Source organism: Cygnus atratus, chromosome 1 (genome assembly GCF_013377495.2).
Source record: "Cygnus atratus isolate AKBS03 ecotype Queensland, Australia chromosome 1, CAtr_DNAZoo_HiC_assembly, whole genome shotgun sequence".
Lineage (NCBI taxonomy): Eukaryota > Metazoa > Chordata > Aves > Anseriformes > Anatidae > Cygnus > Cygnus atratus.
In genome coordinates, this window is record NC_066362.1 from 104,355,631 (window position 1) to 104,380,497 (window position 24,867).

Below are 24,867 nucleotides of genomic sequence, written 5' to 3' on the forward strand. Positions count from 1 at the left end.
AATAGGTGAGGAGAGCTGGTACTATGAATTAATGTTACTTTTATATTCATTAGGTACTATGCAGAAAAACAGCCCCCCAAATAACATGAAATCCCTTTCATTCTCAAAGGATCCCCTAATGTGGTGTGGTCATATATTCTATCCATTGCACAAAAAGAATTGGTCACATTGAACTTGGGTGTACTTCAGACCTGAGGATGTGCATACGCAAAGGAAAAGCTTGTGTAATACTCGCACATTTCATCTACTTGCTGTCTCTGAGTTACTAAGTGTGGAAAATATCCCGGTGCATGTACCCTAGGTGAGTGTTTACTTATTAGAATAAAAAAAATGCATGGCAAATACAGGAAAAAATTAATGGTGTCTAATTAAGGTAGGTCTACAAACTTCATGATTTCATGAGAAGAAAGAACAGAATGTAGAAAAATATGCTAAAAGGTACGTTGTCCTTTCTTGAAATAGAGTCTGTGCTGATCCCTTACTAGAATGTAAAAACGGCAACACTAATAAGGTGGTGCTTACTTTCTTTAGTTAAAGAAAGTCTTGCTCATAGGAGAATGTCCTGAGAACCCTAAAAGAATTCTATATATTTCTGTCTACCATCTTGGGTTTGAGAGCCATGTGCCTCTTCTAGCTTTGCATCCTTACTCGTTCATGATTATTTTGAAATGGCTCATATTGCCTTTGCTTGGCTGTAATGTGGCAGCAATGGAGTAGAGCCAATGGAGGGGTAATTTTACAGCCAGCAATCAGGAAAAGGAAGAGCCCTCAGCCAGGGGACTCAACAGTGCCAGGAGGAGCCATTATTCTATTATTATTTCCAGTGTGGAGGCATTGTTTTAAGTTACATTAAAAACATCCTTTAAATGTCATCGTTATTTGAGTTGTAAATTTTCCATATCAACCTTTCCAAAAGAAAGGTGTGTGAATTTGTTACATATATCCAAGTGGAGTGCTTGAGATGTATCTCGCTTTACAAATTATATGTTAAAGGGGAACCTCAAATTTAAGGTAATTCTTCTGATTTAGAAAGCCTGGAAGATCACAGAGATTGGGCAACCATGGCAGGAGTTCTCTGTTTCTTAACAGTTGCTGGGAACAACTGTCTGAACAGCCTGTCTCCTGGCAGGCACTGCCTTACCACCTTTTCTACTATTAAGGACTTCAATCCCTTGTGATTTAAGTGCTCAACTCTATACGTTTTGCAGGAACCTATAATTTAGATGGCTAAAGGAGAATGAAGTCTATATCGTTATTCGTGTGCGTGGGTTTGCATTTGTCTTCTGGAGATCGTGTGTTTGTTGAAACCCATAATGGATTTAAATGGTGATTTGGAGAATTTGATATAGATAGCTTGCTTGTTTTCAGTTACTCAGAAGTCCTAGGACATTAAATATTTTATACTTAATACTTTAATTTCACTAGGTAGAGCATGTGTTGTGAACTAACATTGAAAGGATCCGTATATTGAATATTATCACCACTTTTTTATGGATAGTCTTTGAGGAGGTAAAGGCCTTGCATCTGTGAGGCAAGTGGCATTTGGCATAAACACAAAAAGGTGAAGCAATGTGCCTGAAATCATTAGGGCAGTCTTAGACACAAGGGGGAACAGAACCCAAATATCCTAAAGCCCTGTCCCAGTGTCTTAATCCTGGGCCCATTTTTTTCATTCAAAATTTAAGTTTCCATGATTATTATTTCTACTGCCAGGGCTTTCCAGGGATTTAAACATGACCTAATTTATTAAATGCTGTCTTATGTGCAAGACAGAAGCAAAATCCTTACCCCAGGGCACTTACTCAGTGGCCCTGATCCTGCAATCTGATCTCTGGAATGAACGTCTGAACTAACACAAGCCATGCTGCACGGTCAGAGAGCTCGATGGGGGCTTTAATGGAGAAGAGACATGTAGAATGCAGGTTGCCTACAACATCCTCAGTGATTTTCAATGCACTACTGTTACTTTCCTGTTTTATTATGTGTTTCCCTGCATTCTCTCTGAGCTTTTGAGCAGTTCTTGCTCAGTTACCTTAAGCACAGAGAAGTTTGGTCTGGACTGTTGTTTTTTTTTTTCCAGCTATCTATAAGCCTTGATCTGTGGCACTACTTAAAGACGCTTTGCGATGTACCTTGAGATTAAAGTGCATCGCCCCTGCCGTGCATTGATCTTGTCTGGCCCAGAAAGGGGTTGTCATAGATCTGCTTTTGAAATCAGGACTCCCTTATGGGTTTTTCCAAGGCATCATCCATGTCATTGGGTTGGCAGGATATGAAGCTGAGGGTCTTTTTGAAGTTTTCCTTCGCACCAAGGGGTGTATGCTTGTCATGTGGGAATCGTGCTAAGTTACACCCTCTTCTCCCTGTGTGTTCAACGCGGGATAACTTGATGCAGTATTTAAGTATTCCGGGTCTTTTAAGAAAGTCTATTGTTCGATTTGTTATATTGGAGTCCTAAAACGGAGAGTGGAATCTGAACGCGCGCAACTCATTTCTTGGAGGAGACTGAAACGCACAGGCTGAACTTCATGAATTAATTAAATAGTCCTACAAACATCCATCCCCTTGCAGCTACAGACAATAGTCTTATTTTAGGAAGCACGATCCTGTACTTCATCAAGCATCACTCATGCCACTATTATTTAGTTTTTGCATAATTGTAAAGCAAATACCACTTTTAAAGATTGCTAAAGTATCTCACATTTCAGTCTCTCTCTCTCTCTCTCTCTTTTTTTTTTTTTTAAAGTACAAAAAAGTTAGTTTCCTGCATCAAATGATTTGTTGCTGGAAAAGCAAAGTAACATTTCTTTACTCAAAGCTCTTCTTCCTGCAAAACTGTGGTACATGGAAAATATTTTCCAGCTTTCGGAGTTTATTTGATTTTGAACACTTTTGGTTATGTAAGTTTTAATAAGTAGCTTTGGTGTACCCCTAAAGGCACACCCCACACACTTATGTTGTGTGACCTAGGGTCACAAGTAATGGCTGCAAGCTAATTGATTGAGAAAGGCTTGTCTGACTGGGCCCCTTTGAGTCCTCCCTTTACATTCCTAAATTTCTGTAAAGGAGGCACTGGCAGCTTTGCCTAGTGAGAGGAGGGGTTGGGGGAAAGGGAGGAAGTTTCTCCGTTTCTGATTATGCGCAGAGTTTCCTTGTACTGAGCTTATGTTCTCCACCCACTACTTAGTAAGAACTCCTTAACAACTTAAAGCTTTATCCCTGTGAGTACCAGAAAAGTGATTTGAGTATTTATTGAGCAGGGAGAACAAACTGCTTGCTCCAGGCAGGGAGACAGCTTATGGAAATGATATTAGACCTTCAGCAAAGTGCACAGCTGCATCATACAGAAGCTGAGACTCAAACTGACAGGCAAATAAGCCAGATCAAGGAAGGGGCCTCTGTGTGGCAGCTCTGAGCTACCAAGTGTTGGACAACTAGGCAAAAAGTGCAGTGGAACAGGGCAGAAAATAGCACACTAACTTCAGGCAACTGTTGCTTTTTCATGGTGAGTCCAGATTTGAAATGTTGTTTGAAATGTAGCTGCTGTTGTTGTTTCTAAAAACCCTTCCGTTTTACCACAGCTATCCTTTTGCGAAGCTCATTGTGTTACAGATTATTTGTCCGGATGTGCACTTCAATTCTGAACGGTGCAGAAGTGTACAGGGATGGTCCTTTCCTTGCTGCTTGCACGTTGTTTTTCTTTTGCTTGCTTCAGGAGACAGGTCCAGTTCTTAAAAGCACGCGGCGTGGCTTCCGATTTGCAAAGAAATAGTTTTGCAGCTAGCCCTTGGTGTGCAGCTGCACATAGGTGAATAAGTGACCGTGATTTCTGTGCACAGTTTTCTGCTGCAGCTTGAGCTTTGTGGCACCTCTCCATTGCTCCTTATTTCGCTGCCTTATCTTGAGAATGTATGGCACGGTCACTATGAAAAGAGCTTTGTGTTTGAATTCCTGGTGAGTCGAAGGGTCAGGGCCTATGAGTTATCTGCCTGCCAGCAAGACTCATTGCTGTGTCCCTGTATTTTTCAAGCTAAAATAGAAAAAACATGTGTCCTCATCCCTTTTATATAAACGTATTTCGAATTCAGGTTTTACATGCTGTTCATGTGTGCTTTGTTCTTTTGACAAACTTGGGTTTTGAGGGGAAGCCAGTTTTATTCTGTCCATATTTATTCTATTTACTCAAGCTTTCTTGCAGCTTTTTTGCATTCCTTTGTTGTGATGCACATAAATTTTTCTTAAAACAACAGTCAGTGATTCTGATTTCTGCTAAGAAGAGACAAAGGATTTTATACATATTTCTAAACATACCAGGGAGCTATCTAAATTTTAGGTAAGTTGCAAAATTGTACAGAAGATAAGACTTTTGTAACTTTTGCCTCTCTTAAGGAGGGAAACAGAATACTTCTGGGTAAGTTCTTGAACAGATTGTGTTAGATGTACTAGTCATCTAGTGTAATGGTAGTAAATCTGATCTGAGCTATAATGTTATTTCAGTCACTGGCTTCATCTGAAAAAGCTGCTTTATTAATAGAGCAACAGAATTAAACATTACACATTGACAGTAACGTTAGAAATATGTTTGCAAAAACTGTTGAGTGGATGAATTTAGAGCAATAAATCATCAGGGCATGTCAAAGTTACTCTATATGTGATGTTTTAAGATGCCTGTGATTTAGAGGAGAAATGAATCTAACTGTTTTTTCCTCCAACAGATGTGTGTTTCTGTACAGAATGATCTCTGTTGTATCTTTCTTCAAATAAATAGTTTTCTTTTCAAAAAGTAAATTATCTAAGTCAGAAGGTGCAAGAAAAGTCTCAGAATTATGTAGCCTTTATTTGGAGCTAAAGGCAAAATGATCATTTGGTAGGATAGTTCTACTACGCAACGTAATGGGTTGGTCAGATGAAGCCTCCACAGATGGTGCTACTTGTTTCTTGACCTGTCTTTCTAAGTTTGTTTGCTCATCTGAAGAAAACAATTAGAAGGATGCCCTTTTAATATGTGTGTGTATATATATATATATATATATATACACATATATATGGTGCTTCAGAACTGGGTTGATCTGATGCTGCAGTCCCTTTGAAGTGCAGAAGTTCACGTTGTTCATCTATTGTGCTCATTTGCCAGTCTGAGCTCTTGAATTTGCCCATGAATTTTGGAAAAAGGGGGGGGGGCAGAAAAAGGAGGGAAAATTGTTTCAAAGAAATGCTAACCAATACAGGGTGGAAGGTGATGATGCAATGTAAGATGATCTAAATAGACATCGTGCTTCTTGTTTTCTTTTTGTGAATTGGATTCCTATCTATTTTGATTTGGGCTAAACCTTAGGCTTTCTACAAGAAAATCCTGGCTGTGTCCTTAGTGCAATTAAGAATATGCTTTTCTTTTAAGAGTTTCAGGGTCTACTTTACAGGAAAGAAATGTGTCCTCTGATGTGGCGTAAATATATGACACCTGCTGAAGTGCTCTGTACACCCTGAAAACCTGACAGTAGAAGAAACTTTGAGGAGCCATTCTCCTTCCGACTTTGGTAGCCTGGAGCACTGGGAAGCTGGTGGCCTCTTGGTGGTGGCAAGGGGCTGGGAGCACAGGGATGGTGGGCACACACCACCGCCACCTCCCGGGGGGCACGCGGGCAGGGGACCTGCCCTCCCTGTGCTGCCGTGTTTCCATTGGCGAAATGAGGCACCGGTGCTGTTGTGAAACCTGATTAGAGGATTATGAAACATTTCTTCATGCTCTGATGACTGGCCTGATGAAGGGGAAAGGGCTTAATGAGGTGGAGAAGATTTTACTGATGATTTTCTATTTATATTTATCATTAAAAGAAGAATATCAGCTCCCAATGGCTGTGTTTTACAACTCATGGAAACCCCAACACTAATGACAGGAGTGATGGTTAACATTAGTATTCTTACTGGCCATATAAGAAGCACTTTTGATAGAAGACTGACAGAAAATATTGTGGTTGCCAGGAAGTTTAAACATGACTATTATACCTCTAAATACTACTATTTTTGTTTTGAGAACACGAAAGAATCATTAGTTCAAACTAAACTAATTATATATATATTTTTTTTGTTTTTGTTTTTTTTTTTACATTCTCTCTGACACCGGTTAGAGAAAAAAAGCAGTTTTGAAAATATTAAACACTGTTGTTTTATACCTTTCATTTCTTTGAAAGGTTTTTATTTAACATCTTTAATCTTCAGTCAAGGAGGAACTCAATTTGTTTTGTGAATTACACAGAGAAGGGACTTTGGAGGTTCACTTCTAGCTTTGTTCTGGTTTAGGAAAGTAATGCGTAGAAGAATGAAAAACTTTACGCGATGTGTTTGTCTCATTGACATCTGTACACTACAGAAACAGGTCTCCATGATGCCTATAGATGTCTTTACTGTCGCACAAGAAAAAGGATGGGAATTCAGGACTAGCAGTTGATTTTTCTGTCAAAGAGAGGAACTAGTTTGTGGTGTTAGGACAAGGTGATGTCTATACTGAGAGGGAGAGGAAAATTGACAGGAACAGGAGGACTGTAGCAATCATGGTGTCAGTAAATCACACTATTGGTAAGACAAAAAAAAAAAAGCCCACACACCTATGTTATAACCTAGCAATTTTGAAAGAGGTTTTTTTTTTTTTCTTAAGTGTCTTGAAAAATAATTTATTTCATCTCAGCTATAACTCTCAGTCACATTTTAAAGTTCTTTTGTGACTACAATTACTTGGGTCTTAAACTTCTTTGATCTTCAAGCTTTATGGATCCAGGAACCACAGATCTGTTTAAAAAATAAAGATAAATAAGTGGAGAATTGCCAGCATTGGATTTTGGAGTTCAATAGAGTTGAGGGAGCAAGAAAGCATGTTTCAGGGGAAACAGAAGATGTATATATGCTGTCTGTGAAACACAGAGAAAGAAAGCAGAGACCTGATCTTTGGAATAAGGAAATTGACCTTTAGCTCAGTTTTACTCCAACATATTCAAAATGTCAGTAGAAGTCTGTCCCCAGTGGTGGTGATGAAGATGAAAGAAGAACAAAGAAAGGGAGAGAGATGTGGCTCCTGAAGTAACTTAAGTGATTATAATATGTGAGTAAAAACAAATGGACACAAAGAACAGATAGAAGTAATTGGAAATTGAGGGTAGGATCAGTGATAAGGGAGGTAGGACCTTACGGAGGAAAATGGGGGAGATCTGAAAGTAGAAGAAATACAGCACGAGAGAGGAAACCCACCCTATCTAGAATGGTATGTCAGTCACTGATATGAGCCCGTGCCTTGGGAATTGTCAACTGACATGCAGTCATCTGGCTTCGGAAGGCAAAATGCAAAATACTGAGGAAAAAAAGAGTAGGAAAAACAAAGACAAAAATGCCATCTTTCTCCTGGTTTGTTCAGGACCATTTGCACTTCTGGCATTCAGTTTCATGCTTGAAGTAACAAAATCACCCCCCCGCAAAAGTCTGTTCCTTCCGGTCACAGCATTTCAGAGAGGGCATGTGGGAGGGAGGGAACCTCTCTTTTCCACCTGACATCCCCTTATATTTACTTTTCTCTGTCTAGCAGTGAAGGTAGAGGTGAGGACTGATGGTTGCCTCTGTTGCAGCAAATTGTAGTTTTGAGTGCAGGTTAAGTTTCTTTTTTCAGCTGCAGTAGGATTCCTGTAACTTTTTAAAAGTTCTTGAAAAGCCCTTTTGAAGGTCTTTTGGCAAATCTAACTCTTGGTTGTACGAAAGTTGAGAGCAATTTACAACATGAAACATGAGACGGTAGAAAACAGAAAATTAGTGGAATGACAAATAAGTGGCAGTGGATTTTCTTTACTTCTCTTCATCCCATGTCATCCCATTTTTTTTCCATTACCCTTTTTTTTTTTTTTTCCATCACCCAGGGCGTTGCCCAAGAGTATGCTAAAGATCCTATTGTGTGAGGGATTGGATGGGGCCATATATTAAAACCTGTAATACATCAGTTTGAAATGGTATTCACAATTATTTTTAATGTATGTGTGTGGCACTTGTAATGGTTTAAGATTTCCCAATATTCTACTGGTAATGATACCCATGCTTGACGACCAAGGTCACTAGTGCTATCTCCAGTTACTGAAATGCCTGCATCACCTATAGAGAAATATTCAGTGATTCAAACAATAACTAGACAAATTTTCCAATTCCAGTGTTGCCTTTAGTGCCCAGAGATGATATTTTAGTGTCAATTATTTAATCCCAGCTTATTTAGCAGTACAATGAAGTAGGTATGAAATACAACTTCAAGTGCAAAAAGCACCTTCTTCTCCTTTAAACTGTTTTTATTATGGGAAAACTAGTGAAAATACCTTCAAATAGCTACCTGTCCTAAGGCAAGCTTGACTTCGCTGCAGTGACGCATGCTGTACTTATGGAGTGTGGCTCACTGGCCTCTCAAACTATGTACTCTGGTTTTGGTGTATATTTTCTAAGATACTCATGATTCTGACTTGGTTGCCACTGAGTGGTTGCTATTTCAACCCGCATATAATAAACTCCTGAAATAAAAATCTGTGGCCTTAGCAGGGGAGAGTGACATCAGAAGAGTAAATGGGAAAAATGCAGGAGAAAGTGATCAGCAAGCAACTTAAAACATAAAAATGTGGCACAGCAGAGTGAGAGAAGCAGTCTGTGCTGACAATATCTGTCTTTCTAACAAGTGGAACTCAAACTATGTTCCCCATATGGAGGCCCCATGAAACTCATTCTTTCAAGCTCTAGCTGGAAATTCAGGAGGAAAGGAGAATTTCCGGAAGTACCAAGTGTAGGCCTAGCTATCCTCCTGCTGAAGTCAATGAGAGTTGCATTAGAATAAAGCAAAAACTGTACCATCTGATGCTAAATAAAACGCAGGACTCTCCAAATTCTTTCCCAGTGTATTTTTTTTTTCCTATTCATTTACAAGTTTCTGGAATAAGCAAGAAATTTGGCAGGATCTGGAAATATAATCCTCTTTTAGGTTACATCAAACTGTTTCCTTTGTATCACTTTATCATTTTTTGGAATGTATTTTTTGGCCTGAATTTTTTTGTTTTGTAGTCACAAACCGCAGGTGATTATTTTTCTTTTTTTTGTTTAAGGAAATATCTTAAGACTATTTTAAGCAGCAGAAGTGGGAATAAATTATACTTTTCCTGTGAAAACTGAAGTAAACGAAAAAAATACAACAAAAGGCTTTGAACAACAATTTGTGGAACAATTTGATCAACGGGTAGTTTGTAGACTTTTCGTTTTTTTTTTTTTTTCAAAGGGCTTAAGATTTAACAAAAAATCTAAATGGTTTTATACTGGAGATGTTAAATTATAGCTATTATGTGCCTTTTGGCAGTTAAGTGTTAGGCTATGCACTTCTACTGTTGTCCTTGCTCTGAGGATCATATGGCAAACTGAGCATTGCACATGTATAGCACTGAGGGTCCGGTCCTTTGAGAGCCCAGTGTTGAAAGAGCTTGGCCTGTGCACGTTTAGCTGGGTGCTGAGAAGTGAAAGCACTAAAAGTAATGTTACCATCTTGGAGCATCTGACGTGGAGAAGGAATGAACCCCCTCTTCATCTTCCCAATTCTTCAAGTCTTATCAATACCCAATTTTGATGTGGAGTATTCATTTTAATGCTGTTCTTGGCGCTGTTGGCTCTGTCCCCTAAAATGGTTTTGATTTCATATTGAATCAGAAGTTGAGAAAGAGGGAATACCACTTGGAAGTGTTTGGAGTGAGTAGGGCTTGTGTAAGTTTTATATGGATGTTGCTATATATATTGCTATATATATGTATATAATTAGTAATACAAGGAGATAACCTATTTTTTCACAAAGCTTTCCTAGACTTGAATTTGAATGGCAGCAGGCTGTATTAACTCAAAATTTACATTTTTTTTTCTTTTTTTTTTTTCTCCCCCTTGCTTAATCTTGTACCGCTTATACATCAGTGTGATAATTCAACAGCTTCTCTCCCGATGTTATCACCAGGCAGCTGTGACTAGCTGGTACATGCAACTCAGCTACCTGGTCAGGTGGCTGCTCTCAGGCAGGACAGGCAGCAGTAGTAGTAACCTCCTCCTGGCTTACCTCTAAGCTTCTTTCTTCTGCTTGTACAGTTATGTTCAACAATCTTGTTATACATATCTTGTTCAACAATTCTTGTTATAGAATCACGTCAGATTATGCAGTGTTTCAATATTGTTTGATTTTTGGCATATCAGCGGGTCTTGGGGAACGTAGCTTTTGAACTGTTTTTTAAAGTAGATATTTAGAAAATTCCATAGAAAACCACTAAGTCACACTTTAACTATTCTTATTAATATTACATACCAGGGAACAGTGGGATTGTAACACAATATCTTGACTTTATTTAGTCTATTACACTTTTTATATTATTAAGGCTTCAGTCATATTACATTTTTTTAATATCATGCCTAATTTAATGTATTAATCCATAACACTTTTGCCTAAGCTTTGGCCAAAGCTGCTCCCTCAAAAAGTATCTCTTTCTGAAGAAAAAATAAATTAAATAAATGAATATATATATATATATATATGATGAGCAAAAGCAATAGTTGATTATCTATAGGCAAAGACATTTTTTCGGAAAAAGTGGATTTAACTAAACTTACCTGATTATGCTCTATTTTATAATTATATATAAAATCAGATGGTGTTATTACTATAAACAGAATTTCTTTGTGCCCGGTCTTTTCAGCTATAAATTGCAATTAGTCAAGCATTTTATACATGGTTTGATATTTTGACTGCAAAGAACCCTTTCATTGTTGAGTGGACTCCCAAAGGAGAAACATGACAACAGTTTTTTTCAGTTAGCCAAAACAGAAACATCAAAAACTTTGGATGGAAATTTGACCCTTGTACTTGAATTGACCAGTATGTGGAAAGTATATGTAGTTGCTTATCAGCCTTTTTTTTTTTTTTTTCCCCCTTGTGTGGGGGAAGTTGTTCTTAAGACAGTCCAGTCCTGAACTGTTGGAAAGACCTTCCAACTTCAGACATCAGTTTGGTTGAATGCCTTGATTTCAGTTTAAGTATTTGAAAATGTAGCCCTTACTCAAGAGTTAAGAAACATAAATGCGGTGAACAAAGGCATTGACGTTGTCACCATCTCTGTCATTCTGCGCTTACTCTGAGTTTACTGCTGCATTAAGAAATTCTAAAAGTTTAAGCCTGCATTGGGATATAGAAATCTGAAGGTGTTTTCTAATTTCTTTGTAGCCTTGGGCAAATCACTTTAAACATGTAATTTCTTACTGCTAAAAGTCATTTGAATTTTCAATATTTTTTTAACATAAAGTAATATGTTCCTTTAAAGTAATATGTTCCTTTATATCTTTATCTATATGAATTTGATTGTATGTAGGTTTGTGTTTTTTTTTTCTTGTATATATATATATTTAAATCTGCAAGTCTAATTTTCTATTTTGTATGTGCAATTATTTACATCTGGTTGGATATATCTAAGTGTCTAAAACTCTGAAAGTGAGGCTCCTGTATTTTGAAGTGCTAAGTATAGTGCAGGTTGTACTTAGTGAGATGCTAGATTCCCACCATGTTGAAAATGAGGTCATTTGTCACAGTTTCTAAAAATGCATTTAAGAGCCTAATGTTAGAAAAAACAAAACAAAACAAAAAAAAACCAGAACAACATAAAAACCCTTTGCCTAACAATTCAGACAGCTTGTGAACTTTCACATTTTCAACAGTATTATTCTTAAATATTTACTATTGCTCTTATTTTTTATGGAAGTGAGGCTTCTATGAAGGTTTGACTGTTCTTTACCTTTCTCTCCTCTGTGGGTTTTGAACCCTTTTGTCTCTCTCAGTTAAGTTAGAAATGTAGAATTTTCAATCGTGTTTTATAAAAATCTGTGGCTGTATGAAGGAAAGAAACCCAAATCAGTGCCAATTTTGAGGAAAAGGCAGGCAGAACATAGCTGTTATACATTCTGTTTGGCAGTGGCTCAGTGGCCAAACAAAATGTGTGTAGTCCCAGACTAGTCACAGCACAGTTTTCTCCTGCCAGGTGACAGTGTAATAGACAATGTGGAGAGATCTGGGTATTTGCAGTAAGAAGGAAGAATGTGGAGTTACAGAGCAAAGAGCTTAAAACTGTAGGAAAGCAGGTTTCATTCAATCTGCTGCTTACAGGGCAACTTGGGTTTGCTGCTGCAAAAGAATAAAGGACCAAATGCTAGATCCTAAAAGGATGTAAATAGCTTTCTATAGGCAAACAAGAACATCTTGTTTGCCACTTTTTCTACTTACTGAGCATTTTATTCTGTATGGAAAAAATCATATTACTATTTCAGTCATCACATGCTTTACTGAATACATGAAATTCATACTAATCATACAAATTCATACATATGAGATGCCCAACTGCAATTAAGTTCTATATAAGCAATAAGATGTGGATGCTGAGATACTAAATAAGATAATAAAACTCAAGATAGAGGAAGCCTCCTTTTTCAAACTGGGAGTTTAGCCAGAACTTCATTCTTATCCTGGCTCTGTTGAAGTTATCATAAATGTGTTTAGGTGGGGATAAAAGCCTGATTTTAGAGCAGTTCAGTATTTTCTGTTTGTTTACATTTACAGTGGCTGTGCGTCCCACTTGCTTATTTCTACGGACCTTTCTGAAGACGTGAATGTTGATGCTTATCTATTCTTTTAATTTAACTAGTATATATAATACTCAGTGGAAATGAATCACTTTTACCTTTTATGATTTCATTGATTACGTGAATAGTTTTCTAAAATGTTGGATCTAAGGTAATTGTCCTTTTCCTAAAATCATTCTTTGATAAGAGAAAACACCAAATAATATTTGTTAGTATGCTTTGTTTTATAAACAGAATGATCATCAACCATCTCTAGTTTATTTATTAGAGAAAAATAGTAACCTGTGACATTTTGGGTATCAGATGTCTTTTATGAACTGTTTCAGAAGGGTATTAGTTCTAACATCCTCGTGGGTATTTTTCATGATAGGAACGTTACCAGTAGCAACAGGAAATCCTAATGATTCAGGTCACTCTGCAAACAGAAGTCCATTCAGCAATAAGTTTTGGATGGAATTTGTAGCTGTATAAAATAAGTTATTAGTAATGAGGATGAATTGCGTACTTTGAAATGCTGAATAACACCACATACCTAATTTTTAAAGCAAATATAAGTGAAATGTTAAAATCCTATGATTCAGCAATAGTGCAGGATCATATGTGTGTTCAGTACAGTAAGTTTTCCCTGGACCTGTTTTTGTCCCAATAGCCCTCTGCTTTTTATTCATTTCAAGTGATCTTAATTGCAGCTGTGATCCTGAAGGCTAAGTACTTCATTTTTAACCAGCTGTGCTTCTAATGTGATGTGTGTTCTTTGTGATAGGGGTTATAAACCCGAAAGTTCATGGTTGTGTGTGAGAGGTTTGGTTTTGGCTAGGAACCCATTTTACAGAAGCATCATTGCCCATCAGTGACTGTGCAATGGACACCAACAAAAAGAAAAGAAAAAAAGACAAAATGAAAACAATCTAAAACACTTCTGCTGATCATACTAAAGATACTTTAAATTCATGATAATCTGACAGAACAATAGTGTAAGAGCAAAAATGCAAAATTCTGTTTAGAAGATGGAAAATTAGACTTAATTCTTTTGCAGTGAAATTTAGCTTTGCATTCATGTGTATTTCACTACACATAAGCACTTGCAAATGGCGATATGTTTTCCTAATATGATGCGATGATATGGACTAAGACAAGCAGTCAGATTATGAAAAGCACTTGGTCCACTCTTTAATATACAAATAAATAATATATAACACATGTTTTATAATTGCTGTGTATGGGAAGTGTTGTGTGTACACTGCTTACAAAACTGTTGTTGCATAGGTGTGAGATTGCCATTCAGCAATACATCTGCAGACTCCCCTGTGCTTCTGAACCTAACTGCCAGGAAGAAGCTTCTCTGGTATTTAGTGGCTCCTCTCCGATACCTGCTGGGCATACAAGTTCAGTGCTCTGGGCACCAGTCTTTTCCCCTCTTCAGTTAGAGGGGCAGTTTGAGCTTGAGGGAATGTCTCAGAGAACTCTTCCATTCTTACTCAGAAAGTGAGGCTGCTCTGAAAGTGGTATATGAAGGTCTTTTTGTTGCTCCTTTCTGTGAATTTCCGAACACTCTTTTTAGTGGGTATTACCATGGGGCTTCTCTGAAGAAAAAGATTCTTCAGTATGTGAAATAGCAAAGTATTGCTTCCAAGCAAGGCTTTTTGTCCCTTCAGGGCTCTCCCATTTCACATCCATTCAGAAACCAGGAACCAGACCAGTAGAGTGCTTTTCCTTTTAGCAGCATGTTGTGATGTTAGAACTTCCTGCAAAATCATGTTTCATATGTTTTTTATACTTTAATCACATTTTTTAAAAGTGCTTCCAGATGCAAACGTATATTTGGTTAGTTTACTGCACACTCTTATATACTGATAAGCTGGTAAGGCCTTCATCCAACACCCTTTAAATCAACATGTGGCTTTCTGTTGACTTCCAAAAGCTCTGTTTTGAGCTGTTGGACTCTTATTGTTGGTATAGTCAGTGTATTCAGGCCACCAGTTTTCTCGGAGTTGTTAAGTAACAGTACAGTAGTTACAATAGTTACAGTAGCTAAGCAATCTGAAGGCTCCTATTGAAAGAGGAAATGCTTTTCCTTTTTCCTTCCTCCTCCATGAAACAGACGTCTCCTCATGCTTCAGTTAGCTCTTGTCAAAGGCAGGTGAAGCACCCATCCAAACAGAGAGGCTCAAGTACATGCAGAGGGCTTCCATATTTCTGTGCAGGAAATACTACTGCATGCACAGCAAGATTAACTTACTCCAGACTTGAGAAACACTCACGCAAATGCACTGTAGGTGTTAATGCAGGAGGTAAAATGCTTATATTTTCCTTTTTTTCCCCTCTGATTGTGAAATTAATGCATGCTCATGGAATCCCTTCACTAGAGGCCCTGGTGCTTTCCCTCTAAGCCTTTCTCCCTGATGCAAGTGATGCCGCTAAGGGAAACAGGCCCCAGGAAAGGGATGTGATGAGTTCTGTGCATACATGCAATAAATGGCTGAAAGTGCATGTAAGATAGGTGAATCACATTTTGGTTTTGTGGAAGGCTCAGTCCCGGTTGTGGTTCACCCATTTTCCCTTTCTGAATAGGAACCATTGGCAAAAGCAATGACCAGCAGGTTAGCTACTGGTAAATCTGCTTCTGTAGGAATTGCAGCAAACAAATACGGAAAGGTGACAAAGAGAAGGCAGCTCTGTGTAGTGCCCCTTAAGTCTGGATTGTGGGAGGTAGATGAAGGTGTTTATTTCTTTCCACAGGACCCCTCTTGAAAGTCTCCTGGTTCCGGGTTTCGGGGGTTCCCTAGGAAATCTGGTGTCCTAAATAAGAGGAAAGCTGTGGAATAGGTACCTGAGAGCCGTGGAATAATTTCCTGGAAGGACCGGAGGCTTTGAACAGACACAAGTTCTCAGCTCATAGGCAGGAAAAGCAAGAACTTGGAAGCTTGTCACAGAGGTAAAATCGCAGTATTTTGTAAAGGCTTAGGAAGTGAAAGCTAGGAAAATGAAACTTCACTTGATATATGTATTCATAGTCAACAATAAACTGGGAGAATCGGGAACAGATTGGTGGCAAAGTCTGTTCAGATCATGCCGTACAGGGACATTTGCTGGTAGCTTGAGGAAAATCTTCAACAAAAAGATTGTGTGAGAGATGCACAGAAATGTTCATCGTTTATCTGAATTGCTTCAAATGTGGTAAGGTAAACTCAGTCTTGGCTTAGAGGCTGCATGATGCTGGAGTTTTACAAAAAGCAGATTTTATTTGGTTCACTCAGGATGCCTCAAATATTGATAAACTGGAAAGGACTGTGCCAGTACTTCTGTCATATGGTGACAGAGAAAAACATGTACAACAGAAACGTACTGTGCAATGAATCAAGTAACACAGTTTCAATTCAGATCACAGCCCTGCGGGTAGATTCTATATAGAGTAGTTTTACCCTCTTAGAAGTGAGTCACTAAAATAGCTCTATAAAGACGAGAAATAACAGAAGCCTGGTAATTAAACATGCTGAACTAAAAAAAAAAAAAAATGGGAAAAATATTTATTGCAATAAGATTGAATCACTTAAAATCTTTTCAGTTAGTCTCACACTAGCCTTTGTGCACCACTGGCATTTAAATTAAAACCAGTACGTTTCCATAAATAGAGAGGTTGGTTTTAATGAAGGCAGATTTTTTTTTTTTTTAATTTTTTTATGAAAACAGTTTCCATTTGAAATAGCTGACAGCATCTATAAAGCAACTCCTTTGAACAGTATCCTGCTGGCATACTGTTGATGACAATAAAGCTAAATATAAGTACTGAAAGATATCTGGAAATGTGTGTGTGCATATATGCTTATATATATAAATGAGGATTGGAATTAATTGGAAAACTCAGTATATCTAATTCAAATACAGATGCAGTCCTTTGATCCCTTTCCCCCAGGTCTGACCAAACAGGTATATTTACAGTTCCTTGATAGTGTAGATGACAAATACAGCCCACTCTGCCATGTGTGTACAAGCCCCAGTCTGATAAGCATATAAATGCAAGACTGCTGCAGTATACACACTGGTGTGAAGATCTACAGACAACTGCTGAGAATGGACACCTGGGATGATGCGTAGTGCTAACATAGGCTGGAAATTATGGGGCAGAGATCCATAAAATTTTCATAAGAAGAGTTTTTTTTGTTTTGTTTTTTAAACATTGCTGGTTTTTTGCAAGTATGTCTTGGTGTCATCATTTCACAATGCAAAAAAAAAAAGACCACTACTACTTCTTATTATATAATTATTCATATAACTAAGCTTAGGATGGCTTTGATCTACTGAATTGTCCCTGCAGTGCCTGCTTTTCAAGTTCTACAACAAGCAAGTAAAGCTGGTTTGTTTACATGTACATTTAAATTGGATGCTGAGGCAATCTTCCATCAAAATACTTGTATTTAGGAAAGAACCATTGCTGGAAGAAACATTTTTTTAAGGTGTATTGTGGTAAAATAACAAAGACAGACGTAAACTGCAAGTCTGAATTACTGATGTGTCTACTTTTTTTAGTATGTGTTCAGAGAGGTGCCTCTGTTAGTGCTTTTCAGTCAGTTGTAGTTGCTGGCAAAATCCATTAGAGGCTCTATTTTCAGATACTTTGTTTTCATTACTCTGCTTTCACTGTTGTACTTAAGAACATACAATAAGATATGTTTGTAAGGAGCACAAATTTTATTCTTGTGTATGATTGCTTTGACAGAATCCATAGAGCAGCTACTATTTTATAAATGGGTTATGGTTATACAGAGAAAGCAAGTATTTACTGTTTCTCATCTTATATCGCTAAGCATGTTAATATCTACTATGCTTCTAAACTTGGGAGAAAAATATAACTTGGGACAAAGAAGTTTTTCTTACATTTTATTTTCATTACCTTTTAACCACAATAGTAATCCTTTTCTATATCTGAAATACTTCTTTTAAGTAATGTAATTTTTTGCAATTGATTTACTTATTACAGCAAATGGTGAAATATCCTTCTGCGTCAAAATTACCGTATGTGTACAGCATATGGTATACATGTATGTGTGTATTTATATAGAAAAATCACCTTAAAAGGTCATTTAATTTCTCTGGTCCTTGCTAGCTGAAGGTAGCTGAATGCATGATAAATGGAACAAAAATGAGAGAGAAGAAAATGATAACTGGCAAATTAATCAATAAATTGATAGACAACAGTGCAAATATCTGTTGATGTTTGTAGTGTCTGGGATAACAGTGAAAGGGTTCAGTGCCTCTGATGCTTTGTACTGTTTTAACAATGCTTGTAACCATAAACTTGCCTTAAAACACCAATTAAACAGGGTTTATGACTGCTTTGTGTTACTGAAGTGATGCAAAAGATCAACACGTATCAATGAAAATAGTCTAGTGTTTTTTCAAAACAAATCTGAGTAGCATCGGGAAGTCAGAGTGTCTTTTACTTAAAAAAGTTGCCTGCACATTGATTAATCCTCTTGCTCCCTGTAAATTAATCCCAAAAGAAGTTATTGGAATGAAATAGCTGGTGACAGGCTGTTTAGCCCATAAGGTCTGTTTGAATCACCTGGTAGCTGGAACGGGTAGATGCTGGAGTCTCAGACCACTGTCCTAGCCAGAAAGAGCAATGGAGTGTAGCTGGGGAGGGCCTCAGGCTTGGAGCTGGCAAGGAAGGTAAGCCACAGCTGCAGGGTACAAGTGTGCAGGACCTGACAGTAAAGATTTAGATGCAGAGAAAATCTGTAGCTGGGAAGAGATTTGTGAAGCTTTACCTTTGTGGTAGCTGATTCAATCTTGATCTAAAAGGGCCAAGGACAGAGAACCTGTCACCAAGTAAACCTTACCTGTGTCTCTGCTGCATCATATATTTTGTGTGAACTTGTCTGCTGGAGCTTGTTTGTAAAGTTGCCTGTTACTTGTAAGAGCCTCCTGTCAAAACTCTTTTAAATGGTTATCAAGTTGGACATCATTTTCATAGGGCAAATGGAGCTGCATTAAAGAGTTTATTCCAATTCTTTATTTCTGAGGCTCTTCAGAGTTTCTTGAATTCACAAGTTTTTTTTTAGTTTTTTTTTTTGTAGACTCCAGACACTGATACAGTTTTCCAGCACTAGATGCTTAAAAGCCAAGTATACAGTTAATCCATGCTCTCTAGTATTATTCCGGGTTCTTCCATGCAGGCCTCCAGGGATGCATTTTTTCCTTGGCCCTGACAGCACATCAGGAGCTCATGTTCAGCAGAGTCGTGTCCATTTGTACTGCCAACTCTTTTTAAGAGTTGTTGCCCCCAGCAAAAACTTTCTCACTCTGCCAAGAGGACCCTACTATCTTGTTTAATTTATAGATACATAAATTGGCTTCCAGAATGAAGTGACTTGCCTAGAGGCTCACAGTGGCAGAACCTGGGAGGAACCACCAAACTCCTAAATATCATTCTGTGTCCTTGCCAATGGACTATTCGTTTACTTCCCCTGTACTTTATGTTCCATATGACTGAATATTTTCCCTGTTTCCCTGCATGGGCTGAAGCTGTACATGTGAACTCTTTTGGATTTGATCTGGTTCCATCTAATGAACAGAGTTTACTTTCGGGATTACAAGGTGATAATGCTATTTTTAATCATGTTTATTCTTATTATTACAACAAAATCTTATCTATAGGATTAATTACTTCCTGTAATCGTGTGATGAATAAAATATTAATTCCCCAGTATGTTACAATATGCCTCACATCTCATTTAACCCACGTTAAATTCAGGATTATATCTCTTTCATTGCCGCTGGGCCCTGTTCAGGGTGGTACTTCCACTGCTTCCTCTGGAGAGCTGATATCATGCTGGTTTGTAACATTCATTATCAGCCCAGCCCTTTTCCCAGGGATAACCTCTGGTTATGACCATTTCAAATGTTTCCGCTTTTAAGTGCAACAAGAAACAAGTTATTTCAAAGAAAAAAGGTGCTTGAATCTGAAACCCACTTCACGGGCTGAATGCAGAGTATGAAGAGGGAGCCCTCTTCTTCCCATAGTATATTAATGTTACCAGCATGCCACCCTTCACCAAGGGCAGAAGCTATCGTTTCCCTTCTGAGGCAGTAGAAGACCACTCTCTGTGCTGAGTAGAAAAGGAAGGCTAATTTTTAGGTACACTCTGCCTTTAAATGCTTCCACTTGAATGGAGCAGGCACTTCATTGGGAAAAGCAAGCAAAAAAAAACAAAACCAACAAAACTTGATTGCTTAGGATATCAAACTGTATATGAAAATAAATAAAAAATATGAAAATAAATAAAAGTTAATCCCACAGAAAGCTGAACCAACTTGAAGTTAGCAGTTGTTCTTAATTTTTTTTAACTGTTGATCATCTTCCGTGCAAAGAAGGAGGCCTTTTCTTCTATTCTTTGTTGTCATTTTCTCCAGAGACCCTTTGCTAAAGCAGCTGTCCGCTGCAAGTAATATGGATCGCAGGTCTGTGGTCAAATGTGTGCCCATCCATGGTGGCTCCAACCACAGGCCAAGGCAGTGCAGCACGGCGGAGTCAGCCAGCACTGCCTCAATGCAGGTGACATGACATGGATGGCGGGAGCTCCCTGGTTTGGTAACCTGCCATCTGTGATGATCTTTAACATCTCCTGCCATGCTGAGGGGAAGAAAGCAGCGCTGACAAGTTTTTATGGGTGTGAGGCTCCTGGGCCATTACGGAGGGCCCTGGCAGAGTGTGGCATGGGTGTCTGCCACCAGGAGCCCAGCCCATTCAATCTATGGTGGCTGACAGGGCCAGCAGGGAGCTGAGGTGCTTTCTTGGGGTAGAGGCAGGTGCCATGCCAGGTACCAAGAAGAAGCCCAGGGCCAGCATGAGCTGCTACAGCCCTGCATCATGTCCCATGAGGGGCCTGGCTTCAGCACCCCTCAGCATCCTGATCAGCATCAGGCCTGCAGCACTGCCACTATGGCAACCTTGGTGGTAGCCATGTCCTGACTGTCCCTGGCCATCCAGCAGGGATCTGAAATGGGATGGGGGCTCCCTCACTGAGCCCCCACCCTGTGCCAGGCCCCCTGCTCTGACCTGGGCCCTCCAGGATGGGGGATACAGTGACTGGCATGAGGGAGATAAGGAAGAGCAAGGCCAGCAAAGAGGAGCTTTTCTCTTGTGAGACCTCTCAGTTTTGGGGCTGGCTGGTGTGAAACACTCTCCTGTGGCAGTTCTTCAGTTAAAAAGCAAGTGCTAGATACATATGATGGTGCAACTGCATCAGCAGCACTTGGAGGATTAAAATGATGACCCACTAGAACAAAACAGGACAGTGAAGTGAAAGGCCGAAGAGACATCTTTAGTCAATAAAAAGTCGTTGGCTTTTTGGAGGTATGTAGAAATGTATTTTACACTACTCAAAGGGCTAAGTTTTCAAAGCTGTAAATCTGTTCTCCAGTTTATACATTGATCTAAGTAAAAGACAACCTCAACAATTTTTATACTTTAGCTTTTTGTTTTGTTTTTCACCTACCAGGTAATGAGCCCTTATGAAATTAGAAAACCAAACCTTGTCTGGTTTGGGTAAATAGAAAGATTGGCTTGCCTTTAAAGGATTGATTACTTCTAAATTACTGTGAAAGCTCCTTTTAAACAGGTCAATGCAAGCGACAAAGTAAGCAAAGCTACTCCTTTTCCCCCCTTTGTTAGGGGTAGCTTTAACATTTTTGGCATAGGTTTATGGTGTGGAGCTTAAGATAACATGCTACTAACACATTTCTGAAATGATACACATTTATTGTGAATGGAGTCAAGGTGTTACACGTAATGAAGTTTTATAAATTTTCCTTTCTAGATAAGGGAAAGGTCTACAACGCAAGATAGGTCTCTTAAGATAACCTCTGTGCAGCTCAGAAGCTGAAGTTCTGTATATCTTAGAAAGTTGTTTTCTTTTTCCTCTTTTCCTCTTGGAGGAAAGGAGATGATAATGTTAGCATCTCCATTTCTGAGACGAGAAAGAAAACTTTTTACTTTTTTTTTTTTGTGTGTGTGTGTGTGACCTACTTTTGGAAATTTCTGCAGATTAAACAGCTGGGGAGAGGTGAACTAATTTTGGCAGGGAATTCTGTAACAGTTCACATAGGCTGGGTTTGATATTAGTGCATTGTAAACTTTGATATTAGTGCATTGTAAACTTAAACATGGACAGTAAGTACAGTTTAATATTAAGCATTCAAGACACTCTGCTAAAAAATCTGCTGAGAATGCTCAAACACTAGGGTAGGTGCATCTTGGAAAGTTGAATCTGAGATACTTCTAGGAATTAGGTAACTTGAAGTTAGTAGCAGAGGGGGCATCAGTAGATAATATAAAATGCACCAGGGTTCAGGCAAGGGTTTTGCTTTTAAAATTTGAGCATTGGTCTCCTCCTTAGTGTTTATTATAGAATAATAAATGATCATATTAGACTGCTTATCAGTAAGGTCCAAACTTTGCAGGACAGCCTGTGTAGGGACCTGATTCACAAAGGCAGTATTTAATAGAAAAGTCAAGCGTATCTATTCATACATCTTAGACTCTGCATTGCTCTCATTTTGTAACTGAGGTTTGCTGCTATGGAATAATTTACACTGCTTAAAGTAGTCTGTATTATAATCCATCCTTACTTGTAAAGATAGCACAAAGTTACTGTTTTAAAACACGAACAGTTTTATAGAAAGTGTTCTGGGGACTGTTTTCTGAGCCCATGTGTACATGACTCCTATCATAACACCAGTGAAGTAGAAGAACAGAGCCAACTGAGAGACTGATCATATGAAAGCAGATTTGCTTTGCTGTTGTACCACAGAAGTTTGATATCTTCAGAGAAGAACAGTCTGACAGGTCTAATACAATAGAAAATATACATGTACTGCCAATCACCAGAAGTGAGAGGGGAGGTAAAGCAGCTGAGACTGAGGTGAAAATCAATACAGTAGGTTAACCTCGCTGTAGCATGTGAAACCTTCGTATGCTCTGTGTTTTCTTCTAAGTAAATCTCAGCACAACATGCCTCCCATCTCCCACTAAGTTTCTCTGTTCTTACTTTCCATCATGTTTTGTGGGCAACACAAGTGCCTAGTGATATTTTTCATAGCTGCCTCTCTGGTGGTTCGTGCTTGTTCTCTAAGGCAACATCTGCTGAGCTCTCAGTACCTTTCCAGAAGGGGTACCAATGCCCAGGAAATTTTTATTGCTTGCATCTTCACTTGTTGTTGCAGAGGAGAACTTACATAGATTTGTGCTGTGGAAGCACTTACACAGGGCATGGATTGAGAGAGCTCAGCCCAAAACTCCGAAGGGAGTTTTGTCAGGACAAAAGAAAAATAGAGCTGACTCTCAGGGCTGCAGCTCGTGCTGGCCGCCCAGAGGCAGCTGAGGCCTGACGTCTTTGGCCCCGCAGCTTGCCAAAGAGCAATTGGACCCAGCATGAGGATTTAGAAAAATGAATAAATATTTGGGGAGCGCAGGAGTGGAAAGAGCATGCTTTACTATGTAACTTGTTTAAAAGACAGAGTTTGCTGCCAGAAGTGTTTGCAGGTCAGTCGGATGCCCAATGAGGAGTCCAGGGTACCTGCCTGTGTTTAGTAGTTCTCTGCCTGGCTGTGATCCCGGGGCTGTTACAGATGTTTGGTATACAGATATCTTTACAAATGACTTGTTTAAATTTCAAGCTGTAACGCTGTCTAGCAGAGAAGAAAAGCTTTTAGAACTGTGTTTCTAAAAACCTAGGAAACCACTGAACATTAGTTTCAAAAATCTCAAATCTCTGCAGCTTGATTTAGCTGGTAGTCCCAGGTTTTGGGTTCATTCTTGTGGCGGGTGTTGCAGTGGACTGTGCCAGAGAGGTGACAGCTGTCCACAGCAAAAAGTACCACTGGATCCTGCTGACAGTTCAGGTCAAAGCACCCTTGAGTACTCTGTATTAAGGGTCTGTTTGTTTGAACCTCTGGCTTTATGTTTGCTTCATACATCTGAAACCAAACTAGAGACTCGGCACTACAGTTTCATTACATCTTTACGAGAACAGATGCATTATGCTGAAAGCTCATCAAGATCTTAAAACTTTAAACATGGCTCTTTGGAGTTGATCATAATTAGAGTTTAATGCATCATTTTGCTTGTTTGCATTAGCAAATATTACAGAGTAATAGAATCAAATCTGAAAAGCAGAATGTTTGGTGCAGATCTGATGTCCATGCCTGGGGACACTTCCTGGGTTTTGACCTCTGATTAGGTCCAGTCTGGTTGTGTGGACTGAATGTTCAGAGAATGATCAGAGAGCATACTGTTTATAAACAAGCAGCTTCACTCTGTTTTCACTCTTATTTTTATTTAGTGTATTTTTATCTTTGGCAGGAGATGCATATGATGTTCTGGTGTAGGTTTGGGTTATATGCTTGACGTATAATAGGTAGCACAATGAAATGCAAGTTAGTCTTAGGTTGATTAAAGAGGTTTTTAAAATGAGAGCTCTCTTTACAGATATCACACATTTTGATGAGGTTTCACTACATATTTTACTGAAATTAATGTTTTAGGGCTATGGAGATTGCAGGCTGAGACAGGTTGCAGGCCATCTGCTCAATATGTTTTCTGTGATAGCAGCCAGTTCCAGGTGCTTCAGAGTTTGGAGTCCCTATATTAGATGGCTGTGGAATAAAAAAGCCCCAGGGCAATGTCTACGAGGTCCATATCATGTTCTGTGTTTGTTATGTTACCTTCGGCAAAATATTTTCAAAACAGTTCAGTCAAAAAACAAACATGGTTTACTTCATACATATCAAGAGATTGGCAGTACAAAAGACCTCTCTATGGCCAAGCTTTTAGGTACAGACAACTTACCAGCTACTCTATCCTGTCTTCAGTTGGCTTTGAGCATGATCTACAGGTATGATCTACAAGTTTTAAGTTTACTGAAATTGATTTCTCATTTCAGTAGACCAGTTGAATCAATGTGGGAGCTGCCTTCTCTGATTAAAAGACTTGTATTTTTAATGACAAAGCAAGTCTCTATTTATATGCATTTGTTCATTTTGCAAGAAGACCTGTCCCTCAGAAAGTTGTTTAAGTTACTAAACAGCTATAGAAATACTGCATGCATCCTTTTACCACCAACATTTTTCCTAGTTTTAGGTATTATTAATAATAATAATGATAAAAAAAGACTTGTGGCCTGTGTCTGACTAGAATTTTCATAGACT

The 24,867-nt window shown here is 38.6% G+C and overlaps 1 protein-coding gene across 49 annotated transcripts in view; it reads left to right on the plus strand.

Annotated features, from left to right (window-relative positions):
* The window catches only part of LOC118247810 (uncharacterized), a 364,491-nt gene that overhangs the window by 21,338 nt on the left and 318,286 nt on the right, over nt 1-24,867 (plus strand). For 46 of the 49 annotated variants that reach the window (XR_004778552.2, XR_004778562.2, XR_007707702.1 and 43 more), the window contains exon 1: nt 3,081-3,505. The exons of 2 other annotated variants lie outside the window; for them this stretch is intronic. The gene's annotated coding sequence lies outside the window, so the exon portion shown is untranslated. Of the gene's footprint in view, nt 1-3,080; nt 3,506-24,867 lie in introns of those variants that run through there. One more of the 49 variants, XR_007707711.1, reaches the window with a different exon arrangement.